This window comes from Pan troglodytes, chromosome 10 (assembly GCF_028858775.2).
Source record: "Pan troglodytes isolate AG18354 chromosome 10, NHGRI_mPanTro3-v2.0_pri, whole genome shotgun sequence".
Taxonomy (NCBI): Eukaryota; Metazoa; Chordata; class Mammalia; order Primates; family Hominidae; genus Pan; species Pan troglodytes.
In genome coordinates, this window is record NC_072408.2 from 121,754,164 (window position 1) to 121,780,288 (window position 26,125).

General features: G+C 41.0%; 1 long non-coding RNA gene across 2 annotated transcripts in view; it reads right to left on the reverse strand.

Annotated features, from left to right (window-relative positions):
• The window catches only part of LOC107967797 (uncharacterized), a 63,362-nt gene that overhangs the window by 2,145 nt on the left and 35,092 nt on the right, over window positions 1-26,125 (reverse strand). Inside the window, exons 4-6 of one of the 2 annotated variants that reach the window (XR_010148160.1) lie at window positions 19,201-19,263; window positions 3,973-5,209; window positions 3,112-3,286 (exon numbers count right to left, since the gene is read on the reverse strand). This is a non-coding gene — a long non-coding RNA (uncharacterized LOC107967797). Of the gene's footprint in view, window positions 1-3,111; window positions 3,304-3,972; window positions 5,210-19,200; window positions 19,264-26,125 lie in introns of both variants that reach the window. The other variant, XR_001708509.4, reaches the window with a different exon arrangement.

Consider the following 26,125-nt stretch of genomic DNA (forward strand, 5'->3'; position numbering starts at 1 on the left):
GTAACTGCTACAGCCTCAGCAACAACTACCATTTATTGAGTGCTTCCATATATTACATCACTAATTACACTCCTAGGCACTATTATTATTAATTATTACTATTATTATTTTGAAATAGGGTCTGGGTCTGTTGCCCAGGCTGGAGTATAGCGGCATGATCTCGTCTCACTGCAACCTCCGCCTCCCCCATTTTATAAATGAAGAAATTGAGGCTCAGAGAAGTTTAGCAACTTGGCCAAGGCCACACAGCTGGTAAATGACTTCACAACCAAATTCAGGCCTGTCTGTCTCCTGACTGCAAGGTTGATCTCACTTTTCCTTGCTTTCTTCCTTAGGAATTGAAAGCTCCCTGATGAATGGACAGAGATGTGAGTTGAACTTTGCTAAATACCCATTAAGCATCTATAGTGTCCCTTCATTACCAAGGTGTTAGGTTAGGTCAACAAACGGACAAGAGAAAGGTCATGCTCTCACTCTGTGCTTTTCTCCCAGCCTATCTACTGGAATACCAGCCTTGCTTGGAGAATGGCCTGTTACCAGATACTCTCCTCATCTTGGGGTTTCTGTATACAATCTTATTTCCTGCCATAAGTAGAACCTCCATTATCAGGGCCGTAGCAAAGTCTGCCCCATAAAGCATGTGCGCATAAACTCTGTCTCCTGAGCCCCCAGAATCTAGACTATCAGGTGTATGTATCCAAATATCTCAGAAGGCTTTGAAACATTAATCCATTTGCTCCTAAGTCCTGGGTAACCACATGCAACAAAAATGGGGAAAGGGTCCTATCTTGTGGCTTTTCAAGATTAAAGATCTTGATAGCATTGAGTGGTGCCCAGCCAGAGGGGCCATTTGACAGAGCTGCTGCACCAGCAGATGCAGAGTTAAATACCAGGCTTGTGTCCCCAGATCAGTTGTTGCAATCAGAGATGTTAAAACCATTCCAGTCTTCCAAAAAAAAAAAAAAAAAAAAAGAATAATTCCCGGTCAGGCTGGTGTCAATGTTTTGCTAATGGTTTTAATGGCTGTTTCTACAAACTTGCAGAATGCTTCTATTCCTCAGTTTGGTTTTAGCTACCTATTTTGTGAACTCTGCTTGGGCAAGGGGGAAGATAAGGGTGTGGGAAAAGGTACCCCTGGGAACAATGGGGAAATATTAAACGACTGATTCCCAACTGGTCTCCCAGAGGATGCCTCATGGTTCTCTGAGACCTAGAGATTGAAGAGAAGGGGCTGAGATTCTCCATGTGTGGTCTAATGACAACGCCAACCTGAGAAAATACACTAGATTCCCCTAGAAATATTTCCAAGGGGTGTAGTGTAGCTGAATCAGAAGCCTGGATTAGAGACCCATCTCTGACACTGGCTGGCCTTAGATACATCATTTATTTCCCTGAGCCTCGGTTTCTCCATCTGTTACAATTAAGCTGGATCAGTGGTTCCCAAATTCCATCTTTAGCATTTCTATGTGAGAATCACCTGGGGAAAAGGGTGTTATAATACGGATTCCTAGACCCTAGCCTTATTCAGTCAGAATCTACAAGCCAAGGCCTATGAATCTGTATTTTTTGCAGGCTTCCCCAGGAGATTCTTAAGCAAGGCCAGGTTTGGAGATTACCAAACTGGATCAATCCACAGTCCCCTCCCACCTTAGCTTTCTGAAAGAACAATTTGGGGACACGTGTTGGGGTTTTCTGTTCTCTGTTGGAAGAGAGTTGCCTTGTTGGCTTCTTGGCTTTCCTGTTAACTTCTCCCAGTTTCACCCACCTTTAAACAGAAAACATTATGGGTGTCCTGAAGGGAAATAAAAGCAAAGAAGTCTCACATTTTTGGTTTCAAGAGAGAACTTTACCTTCCATTCTCACACTGTGATTGTTTTATGGGCCCTTAGTAAGACATAACCCAAATCGACTTTCTTAAACCCAGCTACACGGAAACTATGCTGGAGAGTGTATAGGCCCAAAGAAGAACTAAATGAAGAGTCTTCGGGTTGTAGAAGAGTCTACAACACAAAGAACTAAATGAAAACTCCATTGTCAGGCTGTTAACTGCAAATGGCACCACACGTAAACATTTACTGAGCACTTGCTCTGGGCCAAGAACTTCACGTAAATTATTCCTTTCCATCGTCCTATCCCAAGAAGTAGATGCTATTATTTCACCCCCATTTTACATTTGAGGAAGTTGAGGTACACACAGGCTAAGTTATTTGCTCAAGTTTCCCTTGCTCGTGAAGTGCGGGAGCTGTAATTACGAGCCCAAACAGATGACAAAACAACCCTTTGTGTAAAAAGAGATAGTTCATGCATTGTCCAGAAAAGTTTAGAGGGTGTAGACTCCAGCCTTTAATTCCCTTTTTCTAAGAATTGTTGTCCAAGCAAAATAAACGGAACTCGTAATAGCTCATTGTGCTGTTGGCCCTGCTATCTCACATGTCCGGCATTCCGTTATCCCACCTGGCAGCTGCTCCCTTCACTAAAGGGAGCTGGGGACATTAGCAATGGAATATTTTTTTTAATTATAGAAGGGGGATTGTTTAGACTGATCCAAGGGCCATAACATGGAATAATAGAGTGACAGGTTGAGAGCAATTTTGCCAGACCAAGAAAGGACTGATTTCATGATTATTTTGGTAATTCTGCTGCCCACCATGTTTAACATAATGCCGAGATTTATAGTGTCATGGGAACTAGGTGGGATTTGATCACTCTTGGCTTCAGTTTACCACTGACCAGAAAGCATGCCACATCTATTTAGCATGTCATTTTTGTGCAAAGTCCCAAATGGGGGAGAGCAAAGCATGCTAAGCTAAGAAACCAGGCCTTTGTTCTCTGTGTGGATGAGGACTACCACCTTCTACCATCTTAATCTCAGTTTTTCCATCTGTACAATGGGATGATTGGATTGGAAGATTCCCAAACTCTTTTCAACTCTGACATTTGATTTACTTTGATTCAGTTCTATTCAGCCAATATTCGCAGAGCAGCTGCTCAATGCCAGGCCTTTAAATGGGAACCTGGGGACACAGTAAAAATAGCAATGGCCATCACACCTGGTTTGTAGGTAGGTGTTTGATAGGGCCAAGAGGATGGAACAGGGAGCAAGACACCCACCTCTGCATTGTGCAACTGGGTGACTTTGGGTGAGCCACCTGACGTCTTTGAGCTTGTTCTTCATGTTGTGAGGCTTACAGGAAGAAGTTTCTCAAAGTGTGGTCGGATGACTCTCTGGATCGGCAAAACCTTTGGTACTTGTCGACAACTCAAATCCCTGGATCCCAGTTCAGGCCTGCTGAATCAGAATCTCTTGGGGGAGGAGGCAGTTATCCATTTCAACAAAGACCCCAAAGTGATTCTTAAATACATTGACATGTATTTAAGATAATATGTTAAAGTTTCTCACAATTTTTGAGCAAGGGCTCCATGCACATTTGATGACTTTTACCAACAAATGCATTGGAAAACCTTTGCTTTCAATCACACTCTACTCCACTGCCCCTGTAGGTTTTCTGTTTGTTTATAAATATGTTTGTGTACATAAACACACACACACATCTATATATTTACATATATATATTAAAGCTATATTATTGAAGACTTATTATATACCAGAAATTTTACTTACATAGAAGTGTATTATTGAAATGTGGAATGTGAGCTTCAGAGAGGTTAAATAGCTTGCTTATGATCATGCATTTAGTAAGAGATAGAGCCAGGTTGTGAACCCAGGTCCATCTGACTCCAAAGCTTGTTTAGACTGCCTCCTGATCTGTCTTAACCAGAGCTACCATGATGACCATCTCCAGGTGGCTCTATTCACATGAACTACAACAGGAACAGTGTCCCTGGAGTGGTGCAACAAGGGTGTCCTGCCAACACTGCCAGTGCTTTACCCCTCTTCTTATTGTCCTTCCCCCATCTGCAACATCCTCTTTAACTCTTAGCTCAAATATCTTTACTTCTGGATAGTCTCACCTTATAATCCAGTCCCGGGTGATTATGCCTGTATTTTCTTCTCAGTGCTCATGTGTAGCAACTGTAGTGCTTATGGGGAATGGAGTGAGAGTTATCCCTACCTTCCTTACCCCAGACATTTTTTTGGTTCCAGCTCTTTTGTTCTCGTTATTTGTTGCTGTATAGCAAACTGCCCCAAACTTAGTGGCTTAAAACAACAACTGTTTCATTGTAACTTATAATTTTGCAGGTTAGGAATTTGGGCAGGGCTCAGCTAGATGATTCTTCTGTTCCATGCAATATTAGCAGAGGGCACTTGGGCTGGTCTAGAGCAGAGGTCAGCAAACTATGGTCTTCAGGCAAAATCCAATCTGGCATCTGTTTTTGTAAATGAAATTTTATTGAAACACAGCCACAGTCATTTATTCATGCATTGTGGCTACTTTCATGCTAGAACAGCAGAGTTGATTGGTCATGACAGAGACTATATGGCCTTCGAAGCTTCAAATATTTACTATCTGGCCTTTTACAGAAAAAATTTTCTGAACTCTGGTGCCTTGTAGAGACTTGGAGGACCTGGCTAAAACCCATTCAGTGAAGACTTAACTGGGCTGCCTACAGATGGCCTCTCCCAAGCACAGAGACCCCAGTGTACTTGAGCTTCTTCCATGGCAGCCGAAGCCTCACAGAAAGAGGAACATTTTCTCTAGAGGCCCACGTGGAACTCAAAAGTCCTTTTATGACTTAGTCTCAGAAGTTTGAGAATGTCCCTTCTGCCACATTCCATTGGTCAACCAAGTCACTAAAGTCAGTTAAGATTCTAAGGGAAGGAATTAGGTTGCATTTCTCAATGAGAGGATTAGCAAAGAATTTGTGGTCAGCTTTAATCTACCACACCTCATTTTTGAAAATCTTTATAAAATTATTGCATCTTCTTTCTTGGCCGGTGATGATCACAATTGAAATCTTCCTTTGGTGATTGAGTACCTGGGGGACACTTGGGGGTCAGCATTTATCCTGCCAATATTTATTGCACTCTTACTAAGTGTCATGCACTCTGTTAGACTCTAGGGATGCAGCAACAAACAGAAAAATGTGGCCCCAACCTCATGAAATTGGCAGTCTAGTGAAAGTAAATAAAAGATATCCAGAAATGAAGTTGAAATGTTCTGGTGGTAAAGTTGACTATGCCCTGAGCTGTCCTTTTGACTAAATTTCTGAATCCAGTTTTATTTATTTTTTGATCCATTCATTTTTCCTAAAAGTGAAATAGAAGAAAGGAATTCCAGTCAATTGATGGTTTCAGATAATCAGAACTTTGGTTCAATACTTTTTATGTTTTCATGGCATTTATGTGGACGTGATGTTTTGTCATTCATATGCTTTGCAATTTACCTTTATTTCAATCTTACTTTTAATTCTACCACATGGATTTTAAATTGTCTCCACTTTTATTACAAGTTCCATGGTGGTGACACCTATGTTCCTATTTCCCACGGCACCTAAGTCAGGACTCTGAAATAGCAGTGGCTCAATAAATGGTGTAGTACCTACAAAGTTGCAAGTGGAACTACCTTTTGAAAATTTGGAATAAGAAGAGATCAATTCCAGGGCTCAGCTCCAAGGGTCTATTGATGCTTTATAGTTTTTCATTGTCACTGGCTCTAACATGGAAGATTCTCCACATTCCTGTTAGTTGGACCCACAGGTATTTCCTGACAGTCCTGACCTGTTGGCCTACTGGAAGCTGATGTTCCCATGTAACATCCTGATGCCTCAGTGGCTGCGGTCTTAGGGAGAATAGAGGCTTTATTCATCTTTTCCCACATTGATCACATTCTGTCAAATCTCTTCCCCCTCTGGACCCTTCAATGTTGGATATCAATGGTTTCATTGTAATGGTAAGCTCTCATTATCTGAAAATTCCTTTCTGCTCACCTTCCTTTTTTTCCCTTAGCTCTGAGAAGTGGAAGTTTCTTTGTGTGTGTGTATTTTTTCAATCACTCTATCTATATATCCATAAATCTATTTTAATTGAGTATGTCATGCCCAGGAGGTAACAGGTATTTTTTCTGTTCTTTTTTAAATTTTAAGACTTAAATAAGGGAATTTTAAAAATCCACTTTATGGAAGTATAATTGACCTACAAAAAGCTGTGGATATCTAATGCATACAGCTTGATGAGTTTGGAGATATGTATGTGAAACCATCACCATCTATGTGGTAAACATATTCATCACCTATTAAAGTTTCCTCCCACCTTCTTTATTATTATTATTATTATTATGATAAGAACACTTAACAAAAGTTTTTATTCTTACCAAATTAAAAAATATACAATACAGTATTGCTAATTATAGACACTATGCTATATAGTAGTTCTTTAAGACTTACTCATCTTGCATAGCTAAAACTTTTTACTCTTTAATAATTACTCCCCATTTTCCACCCATTCCTCCATCCCCCAGCTTGGGCAGCCAGCATTCTACTTTGTACTTCTATGAATTTGATTGCTTTAGGTTCTTTGTATAAGTGGGATGGTGTATTTGTCCTACTGTGACCGGCTTATGTCACTTAGCATAATGTCCTCTAGTTTCATTCATGTTATTGAAAATGGCAGGATTTTCTTCTTTTGCAAGGCTGAATAATATTTCGTTGTGTATCTGTACCACATTTTTTTTTATCCATGCATCTGTCTATGGGCATTTACATTGCTTCCATATCTTGGCTATTGTGAATAATGCTGCAATGAACACGAGAATGCAGATTTCTCTTTGAAGTATTGATTGCATTTCTTTTGAGTAATACCTGAAAGTGGGGTTACTGGATCATATAATAGTTTGATTTTTAATTTTTAAAGAAACTTTCATACTGTTCTCATAATGGCTGTATCAGTGTACATTTCCCTCAGCAGCATACATATTCACACCAACATTTGTTAGCTTCTGTCTTTTTTATCATAGCCATTGTAAAAGGTGTGAGGTGATATCTCATCATGGTTTTGATTCTGATTAGTGATATTGCGCAGCTTTTCACAAACCTGTTAGCCATTTGAATGTCTTCTCTTGAGAAATGTCTGTACAGTCCTTTGCCCACTTTTTAATTAGTTTATTTGATTTTTGTTACACAGGGTAGGAATTCCTTATATATTTTGGATTGTTAACTCTTTATCATATATATGGCTTGCAAACATATTCTCCTGTTCTATAGATTGCCTTTGCATTTTGTGGCTTGTTTCCTTTGCTGTGCAGAAGCTTCTTAGTTTGATGTAGGTTCACTTGTCTATTTTTGCTTTTGTTGCCTATACTTTTGGTTAGGAGGCAGCATTTTATGTGAATCTTCTCATTGAATTCTCAGAGCAACCTTATGTGTTAACTCCATGATTAGGCAAGCACTTATTCCCCAGAGTCAGACAGCATAGGAGTCCTTTCCTGGTATTGCATCTCTGAACCTTGATTTTCTTTAAAATGGCATAGCATTACTGAGCTGAAAGACTTGTTCTGAGAATTAAATGAGTTAAAGGCACATAATAAACATCCAACAAATATAGCCTATGATTATTATTTACCACATTTCTTCTCAATTTGCAGAAAAGGCCACTGAGGCTCAGAAAGGTTAAGTAACTAACTCATAGTCACACAGCTGTGAAGAGCAGAGCCAGGAGTTTAACATAACATAGTCTGACTTTAGTCTGTGGTTTTTGTTTTCTTCCCCCCTCAATGTTACACCAGCTCCTAACATCCAATAATACACACATGGCCTTTGGCAGCAACATTATAAATACAGCGACACTCCTGTTATTTTCCTTATTTTATTTTTTGTCAGGTGAGCTTCTTCCCTCAATAGTACCTTTATTCTCTTTGGTGATTCTTCTAGATGGAGCAAAACAAAACAAAACAAAAAACAAACACACACAGGCAAACTAAAGAGGGTCCATATTTGCAGTCAAGAAAACACTTCACAGATGTCCTCGACTTGGAAAGAGTGCAAAAATCAAAACAGATAAACAATTCTTGGCTAATATTGCCCAAGACTTGGAAAGCCAAGATGCTTCCTGAAGACCCAGGATGGATTGGCCTAGCCTCATTCCCAAATACAAGAGTAGCCCCATGTGAGAAGTTTCAGCCATGCCTGGAAACCCTCTTTGGAATCCCTACATATGCATGCCTGTGGGTCGGAACTGAGAACTTCTCAGCTCACAAAATTTGGCAGTTGTGTTTTTAAGACACGTGCATGGCTAACAGAATTAATCATGACTAACTGCGACCACCAACTTCATTTGCAGAGGCTGCAATGGTATGGGAATCGTTGAGTTGAACAGTCTTGGGTTCCATTTTGAAAATCTATTTTTTTTCTTTTTTGAATCAAAACCAAATGTACACTGAAAGAACTAGCGCCGATGAGAAAATTTAAAAGCCCACCATTTCAAATCCCACTAGCCGAGACTTTGGCTCCTACCACCATCTCTCTGAATCCTTCTCATTCACTGCCTCATTAATCCTCACCACACACTGTTGAAGTCAGCATCCTGTTTTAAGGATGAGAAAAAGAAAGTCCAGCAATACATTTCTTTAATGCATTCAGAAAAAATATCTTCCCAAATGCTTTCCCCATGGAGTCATAGTAAACGTGGTCACTGAAGAAGTAGCAATCTCAACCAGGGGCTGTGGCTCACACCTGTAATCCCAGCATTTTGAGAGGCCGAGGTGGGCACATTGCCTGAGGTCAGGAGTTTGAGACCAGCCTGGCCAACATGGTGAAACCCCGCCTCTACTGAAAATACAAAAAAATTAGCTGGGCATGGTGGCACGCGCCTGTAATCCCAGCTACTCGGGAGGCTGAGGCAAGGGAATTGCTTGAACCAGGGAGGTGGAGGTTGCAGTGAGCTGAGATCGTGCCACTGCACTCCAGCCTGGGCGACAGTGTGAGACCCCATCTCAAAAAAAAAAAAAAAAAAAAAGAAGTAGCAGTCTCATTACTTCATTGTATAGTAGCTGTTAAGCAGTAATTGCAGAATAATGTGTTAAGCTCATGATCCTGAGAGTCTAGTAGCCTTAGGTTGGACACCAGTCTCAGCTGTATGTCCTTGGGCAATTACTTAATTTTTCTGATCCTCACTTTCCTCTTCCATGAAATGCCATTAATAACAATTCCTACCTCCTAGGATTATTGGGAGGTTTGAGATTATTTGTGTAAAGAACTTAGCATCATGCTTATGGGAAGCTGCTAATGGAATTTATCTGTTCTTAGCATTAGAAACATATAATTGTCAGGGTTATTTGAAAATCAACACAATGACTCTAACAATAGTAATTCTCATTTATTGCTAATATCATATTCATATAAGGTTTTATAACCTCAATGCCCACTTGGCCTGGCAGCCACAGGAGGCCAATGGATCTATTTCATTTCTTCTGAATGCTATCCTCGGTCAGCAAATCAAGGGACCCAATTTTTGGCTTGTGCTGCAGGATAAAGAAATAACTCTAGTAGCATAGAATTGCTTAAGCTCTGTGCTGGGCTACGATAATGAAAATTCATGTGAGTCTCTGGAATAATGCCTACTTTAATTCTTTTATAAGGATACCGTAACCTAGTTGGGGATTAAAGATACTTTCCTCTCTGTGAATAATTCCAACTTGCTTGGCTTGAGGTACCAAGTTTTGGTAGAGAGTTTAAGAAAAATGTTATCCAAAGCCATGATAAAATTTCTCTAAAGTGCAGTAAGGAGTCACATCTTGACTTTACTCCCATCTACGGTGGTTTAAAGCACACAAAGAAATGTTCTCTTACAAACATCAAACAGCTGCTCCAAAAATACAGGCTGAAAAAGGTCTCATCGTCCCATATTTCAGCCACAACAAACAAAAGTTTATGAGAAGCCACGATACATTTGAGAGGCACTGGAACATTCTTTAGTGTCTAATGTCAATTGACAATCAGCAGGAGAACCACAATAAACATGCAGCTGCATGGCAGAAAAACTACAAACCCACGCCATATGTTGAAGCAGTCACTGCTGTTGGCCACCAAACCACCTACGGTCCCCTTGACCTCACAGACTGATGACTGGGCCCAGCCATGAGGCTGTAAGGTGACCATTGCCCCTGCTGAAATCTCACCATTCCTCCAACATCCCAAAAGGTCAGAAGCCTCACCCACAGTTTATAGATGGATTTCACTGAATCTCAGCCACTAACCACCTCATCATGCCTTCCAGATCACCTAAAATATATTTCTCAAACTCTGTTTCACAGAACGATAGTCCCAAGAGGTGGTCCTTGGCAAGCTGGTTCTGTAGTGGAAGAAGACTGGAAATGACTGCCTACCGCTGCTCTCACATGAAGTTTCTCACTCATCGGGAACCAAGGTGCTGCATAATGTCCTGATCTGCCAATCTTAGCATGTCACCTGCATCCAGAACAGCAGGAAGGAGAAAAGCAGAAGACCCTTTCCTTCTACAAAAACATCCTAGAAATAACACACGACACTTCCATGCAAAACTTTATTGATGAAAACGCAGTCTGATGGCTGCTCTTGGCTATAAAAGGACTGAGAGAATTAGGTTTTCAGCCAGGACATAACTCTGGACTGTTAAAAGCCAGGGTTCTGGCCGGGCGCAATGGCTCACGCCTGTAATCCCAGCACTTTAGGAGGCCGAGGCAGGCGGATCACGAGGTCAGGAGATCGAGACCATCCTGGCTAATATGGTGAAACCCCATCTCTACTAAAAATACAAAAAATTAGCCGGGCGTGGTAGCGGGAGCCTGTAGTCACAGCTACTAGGGAGGCTGAGGCAGGAGAATGGTGTGAACTCGGGAGGCGGAGTTTGCAGTGAGCCAAGATCGCACCACTGCACTCCAGCCTGGGCGATAGAGCGAGACTCCATCTCAAAAACAGAACAAAACGAAACAAAACAAAACAGAAAACCCTGACATGATTCAGCTATTGGAAGGCTTTTAAAGTCTTTTTGACTGTAAATTTTCTGAATTCTAAATATAAATCAAGAATTTTCAACAAACTTGAGCATCCACATGTGATGTGTTATTGGCATAAGATATGCACTAGATTTTAAAAACTTAGGATGCAAAAAAAATGTAAAGTGTCTCACTGATAAGTTTTATGTCGATTACATGATGAAAGGATAATATTTTGGTTAAAATCACTTATATTATTTAAACTAATTCTGTTACTTTTCACTTTTTAAAATGTGACTACTAGAAAATTTATTTATTTATTTATTTATTTATTTATTAATTATTGTTGAGACAGGGTCTTGCTCTGTCGCCCAGTACGGAGTACAGTGATGCGATCTTGGCTCACAGCAACCTCCATCTCCCATGCTCAAGTGATTCTCCCACCTCAGCCTCCTAAGTAGTTGGGACTACAGATGCACACCACCATGCCTAGCTAATTTTTGTAACTTTTTTGGTAGAGATGGGGTTCTTGTATGTTGTCCAGACTGGTAGAAAATGTAAAATTACAAATGTGGGTTTCCTTAGATTTCTACTGTACAGTGCTGGGCTAGAGTGTAGTAAGTCACTGAAGAAAGACCATTTCACAAGTCTGTTCTTTCTGCTGTAAATGAGGTACCACTGAATCATCTCTGGTTGTAGCATGAACCCAGCACATTTAATGACAATGGGATGAACAAAGGAATATACATGCATACATGAAATGCAATATTTTTTCATTTCTAGGCTTCATTGCAGTTGCTGAAATCTGGCATCTCATGTGAGAGGCTCCCCTGGGTCTTTCACATGTTGTCAGAGATTCCATAGTTTATCACCTGAAATATTTTTCTTGTATTGTGTACCTCCTGGCAAGATCTTAAGTTGACATCAACTGAGAAATAAGGAAGTAAGAAATGCTGTACTTTACTTCACTCATCTATTCAGCAAGTAGTAATGGACTCTCTACTATACACCCAATACTGTTCTAGAAGAATATTGATTCAATGGTGTCCACTCCAGACACAGTTCCTACCCTCCTGGGGCTTATCTTCTATTGAGAAACCAAACAAATAACAGAAAACATGTTGACCCTTTAATTAAGAAATTTACCCCAGAGGGTCTCACTTTTGGCCGGGCATGGTGGCTCACACCTCTAATCCTAGCACTTTGGAAGACCAAGTCAGTTGGATCACACAAGGCCAGGAGTTCACGACCAGCCTGGCCAACATGACAAAACCCTGTCTCTACTAAAAATACAAAAATTAGCCAGGTGTGATGGCATGTGCCTGTAGTCCCAGCTACTCCGGAGGCTGAGGCAGGAGAATTGCTTGAACCCAGGAGGTGGAGGTTGGAGTGAGCCGAGATTGAGCCACTGCACTGCAACCTGAGCAATAGAGTGAGAACTTGTCTCAAAAAAAAAAAAAAAAGAAAGAAAGAAAGAAAAAAGAAACTTATCTGCTGTATTTCCTTCCCCATGATCTTTCATATATTTCCTTCACTGAGACTATTTTTTCTTTTCTATCTTCTCCTGCCTGGCAAGGTTTGGGAGAATCAAGGAAGCAATTTCTGATGAAGTCTTTGTTATGACACAGACAGGCTCCTGGGGGAACCTAAGAAAGTAAGCCACAAGATGGCCCCAGAATTAGACACTGCTGCCCAACATTCGTGCGACTTCTCCATCTCCAGTTCTTGACAGACGATCAAGATTAGTCACCAGGAGAACTGACTGTGGTTCTTTAAAGGAGCCTATAATTATAATGCTTAGTACTTAAGGGATGTCTTTTATTTCAAGCTCTTTCAGCACCTAAGGAGTTTTAACTCCATAATCTTGGCAGCTTTTCATTATATTACTTTTTTTCCACCAAATTGTACAAGGATCTACTTGAACAACTTTTTTTTTTTTTTTTTTTTTTTTGAGATGGAGTCTCCCTCTGTCACCCAGGCTGGAGTGCAGTGGCGTGAACTCGGCTCACTGCAAGCTCCACCGCCCGGGTTCATGCCATTCTCCTGCCTCAGCCTCCCAAGTAGCTGGGACTACAGGTGCCCGCCTCCAAGCCCAGCTATTATTTTATTTTTTATTTTTAGTAGAGACGGGGTTTCACCATGTTAGCCAGGATGGTCTCGATCTCCTGACCTCGTGATCCACCTGCCTCAGCCTCCCAAAGTGCTGGGATTACAGGCGTGAGCCACCACACCCAGCCTGAACATTTTTAAAAAGCTCTCTATTAAAAACATTGTTCATCTGCTTTATGCTCGTCTGTATTTCTTCTGTAACAGTTTGCTAGAACTTTAATGACCCTACTGTGTGCTATTTGAAGGCCAGGACATATTGCACTCATATAGTGCTGAACACATGGTATGTACCTTATAAATGCTTGTGTTGTTATAGTTTAAATGTTAAGCCTATTTTATTCTTCTACCCAGTCATTGCTATAGGCAAAATGTTTTGAGTTAGTTAAGGAATTTTTAGTTGTTGGAAGCAAAAATTTACCATAAATCATACAAAAAATGGAATGTATTACAGGGCATTGGGATATGTTGAAGATGACAAGGTCAAAGGTGCATGATAGGCCTCATCAGGGCCTGGAACCAGGAACCCAGAAACCCAGGACCTGAGACTACTTTGTCCACCTCTCCTGGTTTCATGTGGCTTGTCATCTCTGTTTCTCTCTCTATAGGTCAACTTCCTGTCTTTGTGGTCAGCTTTTCTATGTCACTTGCACATGTCTATTATTCAAACTACTGTAGACACAAACATACATCCATCAATATGTCCTCATAAGAAGATCTTAGGAAGGAAAAACTGATTGGTCCAATTTAGATCATGTGCTCCTGTTTGCTCCAATCAGCCGAAGACAAAGATGAAGACTCACACATTTCACAAATTAAGAAAAAGAGTTGATGGTGCAGCTGCTTTGAAAAACAGTGTGGCAGTTTCTCAAATCGTTGAACATAGACTTACCACATGACCCAGCAATTCCACTCATAGGCATTAATCAAAAAAAAAAATGAAAACATTCATCCACATAAAATTTGTACCTGGATGTTTGTAATAGCCAATAAGTGAAAAGAACTCAAATGTCCATCAACTGGTGATCTGATAAACAAAACGTGGCATAGCCATGCAATGGAACGCTAGTGGATAATAAAAAGGAAGGAAGCACTGAAACACGCTACAACATGGATGAACCTCAAACGCATGATGTTAGGTAGAAGAAGCCAGATGTAAAAGACCACATATTCTATGATTTCATTTATTTAAATGTCCAGAAAAGGCAAATTTCTAGACACGGAGTAGATAAGTGTTTGCCTGGGACTGGAGTGGGAATGAGAAATAACTGTAATGGGCACAAGGTTTCTTTCCAAGGTGATGGGAAAGTTTGACTGTGGTGATGGTTGCACAACTCCATAAATATACTAAAATCCATTTAGTTGTATACTTTCAGTGGGTAAATTTCATCATATGTACATTATTTCTCAATAAAGCTATTAGAAAGGAAGGAAAGAAAGAAGGGAGGAGGTTTGGAAGAAATGGTTTACATCATCCATGGATGGGTTCCCCTCCAGTTGCCCCAACCTGCAAGGTGAATTCCTGCCTCTGTGTCATTTTTTGAATCATTTATTTTGCCAATACCATTCTACCCTCCATTTATTCAATTGTTGGGGGTGGGGGTGGGGGGGCTTCTGTTTCATTCTCTGCAGCTATAAGCATCAGAGATTTCTCTCTTTTTTAAATGAATTTCTTATTCTCAAGGCCCCTAGGCGTCACTTGCTGACACTCTTCACCTCATTCACGCATCCCCACAACTGACCTTCTTTCCCTCTATTTCATCATGCCCTGTGAATTTCTCCTAAGATCCCAAAGTGGCGTTCCCTGAAATGTTCTTTCCCCACATCTCTGCAAAGTTCATTGGTGCCTCTCATTCAAGTCTTCCCTCTAACATCACTTTCTCATAGGGATCATCCCGACAACTCTTTCTAAAACAGTGTCTCAATCCCAAATATTTTCTATTTTTCCCTTAGGTCACCCTCCACCCTTCCCCGCCCTGCTCTCTGCCTCTGGAAACTGACTTATAGAGACACATCAATGGACTTTCCTGCCCTCTGCCTTCCTGTTGGGTTTGCCAAGGACCAGTCCTGTCTTACCGATTCCATTTTCAATTTTATTAGTGTAGGGACTATTCTTTACACTTTTGGATCCATCCTTTAATACTATCCCCAGTTCCTTATAGATGCCCCTCAATTTGTGGATAATGACTGCCATATTTATCATAGTTCCCTAGGAGGAAAACTGATAACCTTCTTTTGGAGATTCACAATATAAAGCATAATATCAAAGGCTCTGAGAAGGCCTGCACATAAACAAACAAAGCAAGCATGCAAACACATTTAATTTTGTTTAGCCTAGCTTATCCCAAACTTCTTAAACCATGGATCCCTTTTTCATGCACTAAGTGTTAACATCTTATAGACTTAAAGTCCTTCTGAGCATAGTTTAGGAAACTTTGTCTTTTCCTATGTGAGTTCCAATTTTCATGTCTGTCCCACAAACTTTCCCTTATGTCAGAATTAAGACTCAGAGAAGTCAAGCGGCTTCTGCACAGTAATTTAAGCTCACGAGTTGCATAGCTGGAATTTGAGCCCATGCCTGGACACAATGAAAGCCATATTTCTGCCCCTGTACCATGCTCTTCCTAAGATAGGGTGGATTGCCTGGGATTCACCTTAATTATTTGATAAAAATAATTTGTAACTAACCATCGACTGCTTCTCAGTGAATGCTATTCTGAAGGACTTGACGACAGTTCATTCTCCGCTCCGACAGTCTGCTTTGCATTATCAATTTGTTAAGAAACTATTTTTGTAGAGCTGTGCAAAAGGAAACTTCTATCCAGACTGTCTGAATTATCCAAAAATTCTGAACTGATGGCATCCAAATGAATAAGACTTTACAGAACTGTATCTCAAGAATTGATTAGATTTGTCAGTTTTCCTGTGGATATAAAGTCCTGGATGGCTTTCCTGAAAGTACGCTAGAACATAAATAATCAGTAAGTTTTCAGGTGAATTCCAGGGAGTCCATGGGAAAAAGAAAACTCTGGCTGTCTGCATGGAAATCTGTAGTCTACCTGACAAAACCTTACACATAGTCCCAAAGTATGAGCTCTATGATGAGGGTGTTTGGGGGGAAAAAAAAGCAAACAAAGATTTTTTTTTTTTAAAGTTAAAACACTTGCCAGCAACCAGTGTTAAGATTTAACAGCCAAGAAGGTCAGGGTGATGAACTTGCAAACGTTCATGGACACTAGGCACCCAGTCAACTCCCCAAGCTCCAAAATGCTAGAGGGTCAGCAAACAAGGAAAACATGTTTTCCTAACTAAGAAAAAAATGACGTCTTGGATTGATATATTTATTTATTTATTTCCCATCAGGGGATTTTTGGAAGGCCATGTCTCTTGGCTTCCTGAGTCTCTTCCTCCTCTGTTTTAGGGAGGGTGATATGTAAGGCAAAGCTTACAAAACAAGATTTGGACCATTCTCCTTTATGTTTTCCAGAGGCTACATACTGGTGATGAAAGATCTGACCCAGGAATTTAAGTTCATGAGTGGGGTGGGGTGGTGAGGGGATGCTGGGGGGCCTTCCATCCCCAGCTTCTGTCTGTCCCTGTGGCTGGACTCCAACCACTTTATTTTTGAAGGGCTGAGCCAGTGCTGTGGTTCACTGGTGGATCCATCTTTCCTTACAAGGAAGTGGCTTTTTGCTTCTTTCTGGGATGTGGGGTCTGGGATGTGTTTACGCTCAGCAGAGCTTTGGATGAGTCTCAGTATCCACTCATTTATTCAGTGAGTACTAATTGAACATGACTGTATGCCTGGCACTCTGCTAAGCATTGAAGATGTCAGAAACAAACAACACTATGTCTATCTTCTTAGGGATCCTGGCACCAGTTCCCACTATAGGTCATTTGGACTCAGAGGTAAAGATTGTTTTAGCAATCATCTTTCCCAATCCTCCCACTTTACAGATGGGAAGACCAAGGTTCAGAGAGGAAGAAGGGGCTTGCTCAGGGTCACATGGTAGATTACTTACATGTTCTGAAGAAAGATACAGTTTTCTTGCTATTTAACCCAAAGCTCTCTTCTTTGTATCATATTGCCTCTCACAGTTCATTCAACTAGCTTTCCTGAGCACTCGTTGGACACCATGAACTGCATTAGGCTGAATGAAACTCAAATATGTCACTCAAGAAGTTGAAGATCCAAGCTGGTGGTGATGGATTCTTAAGTCATTAATTGGGAAATATGGAAGAGAGAGTGTAGACGTGGGAATTATATGGGCTTAGGTTTAAATTCCGGAATCCCACTTACTCATCATGGAATTCAACTTATTCATCATGTTGTCTTGGGCAATTATTTAGCTTTTCTGAGCTTCAGTCTTCTCACCCTTAAAACAGGAATAGTGCTAGGACCTAGTGCCTATGAATGTTGGAAGTAGAAGCAACAATATATGGAAAATACTTTGCAAAGCACCTGGCACAAAATACTGAGCACTGACTGGTTGTCATGAGTAATAATCACTGTGATAAATGCTATCTATAATTGTGTGTACAGCATTCTGGAAACACATAGCAAGAAGCAATTCCATCCCAGGGATAGGAGGAATGACAGGAGCTCTCTCCTTTGGTTGGATTTTTCTGCCTGATTTTGGGGAGGAGGCATATTTTTCAAGGTGAAAATCTCTCTACAGGCATTTCTGCTCTAAGAATTATATTCTCTTATGAATGACTAGAAAAGTGAGTACAAGAGACACGGCCACAAAGTGATATAAACACAAAACAAGACCATTCTTGAAGCTGACCAGCTAGATATTGAGTTCTTTTAATGGATACATCCACATGCTCCAACTACAAAGATAATCCATGTTTAAAGGATGATCCAAGACACGGGAATCTCAAAATGCCTTATGAATCATCAGAGATCAAACAGATTGAGTCATCCAGGATTATTTACATTTTTTATGTTGTAATGCTTTGAAAATTGGTAATAGTATAGAGTTCACTCCCTGTTGATGCTAACAGCAATTGGCCCTGACAAGCATTTCCCAAAGCCTGCTTTGTGGAACACTAGACCTGTGGCATTCTCACTAACTTTAGGTAAAACATATACCCACATATTTCCAGAATACGTTAGCTCATGCACAGCACAGTCCCTGAGTGCGGAATCCCATTTATGTTCTTTACCCTAGTAGAATTTCCTTTAATCCCTTGATTATAATGTCCTCTAGGACAGGAACTGTGCTTGTCTTGTTCTTCACTGTATCCCAGCAACTGGCACAATTTCTGGGATGTCGTACACACTTAGTATGTATTTCTTGAAATAATCATGTACTTCTTAAAAGGACTTGACCTCAGAGGCTCCCTATTTGTCCACAGCATACTTGCCAGCATTTTTCAGAACTGAAAGAAAGTTTCTCTCAAACTATCAAATTTTTTTAAAAGTAATTTCAACTTTTATCTTAGATTCAGGGGGTACATGTGCAGGTTTGTTACATGGTATGATACATGACACTGAGGTTTGAAGTGTAAATGATCCCATCACTCAGGTAGTGAGCATGATACCCAGTGGGTAGTTTTAAACCCTTGCTCCCCTCCCTCTCTCCCCCTTCTAGCAGTCCTCAGTGTCTATTGCTTCCATATGTACCCAATGTTTAGCTCCCACTTATAAGTGAGAACATGCAGTGTTCGATGTTCTGTTCCTGCATCAGTTCACTTAGGATAATGGCCTCCAGCTGCATCCATGTTGCTGCAAAGAACATGATTTCATTCTTCTTTATGGCTGTGTAGTATTTCTTGGTGTATATATACCACATTTTTAAATTTTTTACCCAATCCGCCATTGATGGGCACTTAGGTTGATTCCATGTCTTTGCTACTCTGAATAGTGCTGCAATGACCATATGAGTGCATGTGCCTTTTTGGCAGAATGATTTATAAAACATGGAAATTTATCCTGAGAGGCTACAGAGGTGCCTTAAGGACAGCAGAAAGAAGGTGGGATGGGGCAAAATGGGTGGGGCTCCAGACCACACCCTTGCCTTAACTGCATCCTCCACACCTTAACGGTGACTGCTCTGTAGATTTGGCTTTCTTTTGAATTAAGGGTTAAGTGTTTGTAACACACCACTGTGGAGAAGAGTATGGAGGTTCCTCAGTGTATTAGTCCATTTTCACATTGCTGATAAAGAGGTACCTGAGATAGGTAATTTATACACAAATAGAAGTTTAATGGACTCACAGTTCCACATGGCTGGGGAGGCTTCACAATCATGGTAGAAGGCAGAAGGCACGTCTTACATGGCTGCAGACAAGAGAGAATGAGAGTCAAGTGAAAGGGGTTTCCCCTTATAAAACCATCAGATCTCATGAGACTTATTCACTATCATGAGAACAGTATGGGGGAAAACACCCCATGATTCAATGATCTCCCACCCAGTCCCTCCCACAACACGTGGGAATTATGGAAGCTACAATTCAAGATGATATTTGTATGGGGACACAGCCAAACCTCCTCACTTAGAAAACTACAAATGGAACTACCATATGATCCAGCATCCCACTAGTGGGCATTTATCCAAAGGAAGGGAAATCGGTACATCAGAGACATCTGCACCCCCATGTTTATTACAGCCAAGATATAAAGTCAACCTAGGTGTCTAAAGATAGATGAATGAATAAAGAATGTGGATGAATAGCATGGAACACTATTCAGCCATAAAAAAGAATGAAATCCTCTCTTTCATAGCAACATTGACAGAACTGGAGGACATTATGTTAAGTAAAATAAGCCAGGCACAGAAAGTTGAAACCTTTCATGTTCTCACTCATATGTGGAAGCTAAAAAAAAAAAAAAAAAGCTGATCTCACAGAAATAAAAAGTGGAAAAAGGATATTAGAGACTGGGAAGGGTAAGGGAAGAGGGGTTAGGGACAAATTAAATGTGACAAAATTACAGCTAAATAGCAGGAATAAGTTCTAGTGTCCTACAGCATTGTAGGATGACTCTAGTTAACAATAACACATTATATAGTATCAAATAGCTAAAAGGAGGATATTGAATGCTCCCAACACAAGAATGATGAATGTTGGAGGTAATAAATATGTTAATTACCTAGATCTGATTACTATACGTATGTATCTCATAAATATGTACAATTAAAAAATTTAAAAAAATTAACAGACAAACAAATACACTGTTCTAGAAGAAATTGTATCATAGAATGTAGGTGTTGAATAGTTGAAGGGAACAATCAAGGTTGGGCCTGACAGATTTAGCTATGTGCATTTTACTTCTTCTATTCTTTTCTTTCTTTCTTTTCTTTTCTTTTCTTTTTTTTTTTTTTTTTTTTTTTTGGAGACAAGAGTCTCACTCTGTTGCCCAGGCTAGAGTGCAGGGGCACGATCTTGGCTCCCTACAACCTCCACCACCCAGGTTCAAGTGATTCTCGTGCCTCAGCCTCCAGAGTAGCTGGGACTACAGGTGTGCACCACCATGCCTGGCTAATTTTGTATTTTTTAGTAGAGACAGGTTTCTGCCATGTTGGCCAGGCTGGTCTTGAACTCCTGATCTCACGTGATCTGCCCACCTCAGCCTCCCAAAGTGTTGGAATTACAGTCGTGAGCTTCTGTGCCCAGCTAGCTAGGTGCATTTTAAAAACTGTAACTCCGAAGCTCATTTGATTGTGGCCCTAGTCATTCATTCTTCCCTAATTATGGAATGTTTCTACATGTCAAACACTGCTCTAGACCTTGAAGATACAGACAAATATGAAAGACAAGGCCTCTTGACCTCAAGGAACTTATGGTCCAGTGGGAGAAAAGGGTACTCTTAATAAACCAGTAAGCAATCACATAGCCAGCATGATTTCAAATGAGACACACACCATGAAGATGATATAATGGGGATGAAGTTGAGAGTGCTGGAGAACGAGGTGGTGATGGAAAAGAAGTCCTCTCATGGAAGAAGCCATTTGTGTTGAGACCCAGAAGGCATCTGAAGACTAGCAGGGAGGAAATCCTGCCTGGAAGGGATGGCACATGCAAAGACATTGAGGCAGGAGTGAAATTTGTATGCTCGAAGAACATGAAGCAAGCCAGTGTGGCCAGAGTGTATAGTAAGGTAGGGATTGAAATGCGATTGAAGATGTAAGCCGAGGGTTACATTCAGCTCATCTGTCTTCTCAGTGTCAACCACTGTGTCTGGCAAAGACCAGGCACCATGGATATATGCTCAAGGTCCAAACTAATGAAATTAATTAATTGCATCTCTCAATTCCTGTTCTCCATAACCTTTGGTGCCACTGTCTGTGCATATTTTACAAAATAAAGCTAATTTTAAAAACACAGCTGTATATTGTTGTAGCTATTTTAATAAGTATGACCATGCCTATGGAGTCAGTACAAGAAAGGATTTGATATTGACTGCCCCCCACCCCCCAAATCTAAGACTTACTTAGAGGATAGATATTGCCCAATTAACTGACTGGAGACACAGGGAAATTGCCGCCTACTACAGAAAAATTATCTTTGGGGAAAATAGCCCATGGAGGACCAATGACTTGGCCAACATCACACAGGGGATTTGATGGATACCAAGGGTAGGAGCCCATCTTCTTACCCTGCAATTGAGCTCTTGGATGGGAGGATTACCTGATCCATTTAATTCCATCTACTTTGACATGCTCGTACTTGAAGATTCCCCAGTACAATGTACTCAGTTCCCAAAATATGGGATTTTAAGTGAAACCCTGACGTTTAGCTCTAGGGCTAAATAGAAATACACAAATCCCCCAATTAGAAGCAGAGATGGAGATGAAATGGTCCCAAGGAATCTGGAGACACAACAGTTTCAAAAGGCAGCAACACTCTGGGGCAGAAAGAGAGAAGTTTCAGATCTCACACCAGGAATGCAAAGCTAAATGAGAACCATTCAAAAGCTCTGGGGGTTATAAAGTTGAATTCCCTCTTGTACAGTACACAAGAGTTATTAAGTGTGTATATGAGGCTCCTGTTTTACTTCATGTACATGATTATTTTATACAGGCAAGTTTGGAAAGAATTATAGGCTGAGAGCTGGCCAAGATGCAAGATGAGCAGCAGAGAGTGGGGGCGGTGGTTGCCATGTCATTGTTTGGGAGCTTAGGCTTCTTGGAGAAAGCTAAGGCGGGATCTATCATAGGTCAAAGGGTTAGGGTACAAGTAGAGTGTAGAGTTGGACTCTGTGCAAAGCTCATCTCCAAAAAGGCATTCCAGGCTTCAGCTTCACGGGAAAGGGGCAAGTTTGAGAACGAAGGGAACAGAACTAGGGACCAAGCCCAGCAAGCCTGGTTTAGTCCACTAATGTCTGGAGACCAGGAGGATAAAGAATTTGGATTTGACTTGCCTGGCTTTAAGATATGAGAGAGAGCATGGGTTATTGTCAACATAGCCAGTGATTACAAAAGTGAGAAATATATTATGTTTCTGAAAGAAGTCCCGGAGGCAGAGAGCTGGGGATAAAGGGCTGCTTTTAGGCGAGACCCAATTACAACCAGTCTGGACTGGTCACATCTTTCCTGAAAGTGGGTCAGAGGCAATGGAATTGGTCTACCCAGCTCTTTCTGGATTACATTCCTATATAAGAGGGGCAGGTCTCTGGCATCGGAAAATGCTGAATTCCTACCTTTGCTCTTAACTCTGTGATCTTGGGAAAGTTAATCTCTCTGAGCCCCAGTTGTACCCACTGTAAAACAGGGATTAAAACCTCTACTTATATTAAATTTTTAATATGGCAGAGACTATGCGAGGTGGGCTCTTATTAAGTGACAGCTGTCATATTAATAATAATGACTATATTAATAATTTTAATGAAGAAGGATTGACTGGGTGGCATGTGGAGTGGGACTGATATTGGGCATGATATGTGTAGTTTGATGAGCAGGGGATCTCTCACCATCTGTTTTATATGGCCTGGGTTCACTGTGGTGCAGCTACAAAAGACTCCCAAAGCTTTACCGAGTTGGCAAAATGGTTCTATAGCTTGAAAGACATTGTTTTCATGGTGACCTCCCTCACATTCATGGATTATTTGAATTTTGTAGACACTAGCCAGACCAAATGTCAACTGTACTAGAGGCTAAAGCTTTTCTCTTGGGTAAGCTCAAGATACACTACATGAAGCCCTAGTTTCTTGGAGCTACAGCTTACCTAAAGAAATATAATGCATACAGCTAGGCATGGTAGCTCACACCTGTAATCTCAGCACCTTGAGAGACTGAGGCAGGTGGATCACTTGAGGTCAGGAATTCAAGACCACCCTAGCCAACATGTTGAAACTCCATCTCTGTTAAAGACACAAAAATTAGCCAGGTGTGGTAGTGCATGCCTGTAATCCCAGCTACTCAGGAGGCTGAGACAGGAGGATCATCTGAGGCTGGGAGGTGGAGGTTGCAGTGAGCTGAGATAGTGCCACTGCCCTCCAGCCTGGGCAAGATTCTGTCTCAAAAAAAAAAAAGTTTAAAAAGAAGTGTAGAAATATAATGCATACATAAATCTGTATTATTAGGACACAAAATTGTCTTCTTTTGTCAGGCTTAAACAAGATAGACATTTATTTTTCTCACATATATCATACAAGGCAGTTTCCATCCCATAAGGCCATGCAGAGACACAGGCTCCTTCAGCCTTGTTGCTCTGCCATTTCTAGAATGTTGCTCTTAATGACATAGTCTAAGATTGCACATAACCACCTCCATTCCAGCTGGAGAAAAGAGGGCAAGAAGAGAGAGGCATGATCCTTCCTTTTAAGGGTATAACTATTGGTCAGATTGGAGTCACATGACCACGTGGCTGCAAAGAAGGCTGGGTAATGTAGTATTTATTCTCAATGCTCATGTACTTAGCTAAGAGTCGGGGGTTTGTGGAAGCAATGGGAGAACAGGTATTGCAGCAATCAAGTATTTATGCTCAGTTTCCTTTTGGCAAGGTTAAGCAACATAGGTTCAGGTCTCAGCAAGACCTGGATTTGATTCCCAGCTCTCTTGTTTGCCCATGGAATGAATTCAGACTAACTTTATACCCTCTGCTTTGTCAGTTGTAAACTAGGGATAAATAATAACTCTAGCTTCACATGACTGTTGTGAGGATGCATATAGAATGCATATTACAGAGTTTGTACTGCTGCTGTTGCTGCCTCTGCAGCTGGTATCAAAACCTTGGCTCCTTCCTTTCCATGCTGATTCTGCTGTGCTCCATCCAGGCAGTTGCAGCTACTGGAACGTTTTTTGCACTTAGCTTGTTACACGCCTTCTCCTCCCAGACTGTAAGGTCTTAGGAACAGGGACCATGCTTACATCCATTTTAACATTCTGAATAGGTTGCATAGCACCTGGAACAGACTAGGTTCTCAATAATGTTTGCTCAAATTAATAAATGAATGTAAATCTGCTGCTGATGAAGACAGAGCTGCTTGTAAAGGGGCCTGAGATGGCACCCTACATGCCAGGTGCTCTAAGTTTCTTACATGGGCTAACTTATTTATTAAATCATTAGTGAGTACTATTTAATATTACCATGTTTTTCAGGGAAGGCAACTTGAATACAGAGATGCTACACTTAGATTGACCAAAGACATCCAGATATCAGGTGAAACAGCCTGGGCTTTGGACCCAGAAAGCTTGGTTTCAGGATCCATGCTCTTAATCGCCATACTGACTCTTTGCTTTGGGATAGATCAAAGATACCTCAGTTTAAAGACAGATTAAATTAGACCCTTTCATATTTGATTTTCAGTAAAAAAAAAACTCATCTTTAGATTTTCAGCTCTTAGAAGAGTCATTTCAACTAATCTGATGGTCTTCCTTCCTCCCTCCCTTTCTCTCTTCCTTTACTCCTTCTTTCCTCCCTTCTTCCTTTCTTCTTTCTTTCCTACCTGCCATTTTTCTTTTCTTGTTTCACAGAACAACACCCCTCCACCCCATTAACTATTAGGACATATAAAACAGAACACAGTGAAGTATCAGTGGTTGAAAAGGACAGTACCACATTTTCCCTACTAGCTTTCCCTGTCATCTCTAGGAGGGTCCTTCTAGTAAGTTCAAAGTTCTATGACATACACTTTGAAAACTATCAACTTAGTTCACCCCCTTCTTTACAGTGGGGAAAACTGAGGCCAGTGCAGAAAGGGATTCATCCAAGTCTAAATCAGAAATGTATCATCCCACCTGAGTGCAGTGGCTCACTCACGCCTGTAATCCCAGCACTTTGGGAGGCTGAGGCAGGCAGATCATCTGAAGTCAGGAGTTTGAGACCAGCCTGACCAACATGGTGAAACCCCATCTCTACTAAAAATACAAAATTAGCTGGGCATGATGGTGCACGCCTGTTATCTCAGCTACTTGGGAAGCTGAGGCAGGAGAATTGCTTGAACCAGGGAGACGGAGGTTGCAGTGAGCCGAGATCATGCCATTGCCCTCCAGCCTGGGCGACAAAGGCGAAACTCTGTCTCAAAAAGAGAAAAAAGGAAAAAGAAAAAAAGAAATGTACAGTCATAGTGTTCAGCTCAGTAATCAAGCTGTTTGTAATACATGCTATGAGTCTCCAAGAAGGCCGTCAGATACTTTCAACCAAAGTCACCCAAACTCTGGAGCAGGAGATTACAGTTAAGTTGCTGGTGAATTACAGCTTCAGATAACTGAAGAGAACACATCAATTATTTAAGACTGTTGTTGTTAGGCAAAAATATATGTGGCCAATATTTGGAGGCAGAACATTTGTTGCAATCTGTGCTTGAGAGGCGGATGTGTTTGTTTATTCTAAAAGTTTGCAAAGTGCCAACTCCCCAGCAGTGAATAACTTAATAATGCAAATGTAAATCTCAGACTCTAAACTGGCTCAGAGGAGGTGGTGATTATGGAAAAATCCTTCTTCATCTAGCCCAAGGAACTGACCACCCATGAGCTGGAACATAGACCTCAAAGCAGGAAAGGAACAGAAGTGTCCAAAGAGGAAATGGAAAACATAACGCAGAAACAAGCTGGTCCTTGAGAATGACCATATGCAAGCAGAGGCAGGAGCAGTATTCTCAGGTGGTTCCTCGAGGCCTTTGGGCTCCTGGGTTCTGGATGAGGATGCGATATGAAGATAAGAACAATCTACTTTAAAAGGCCCCAAAGAATTTGGATCCC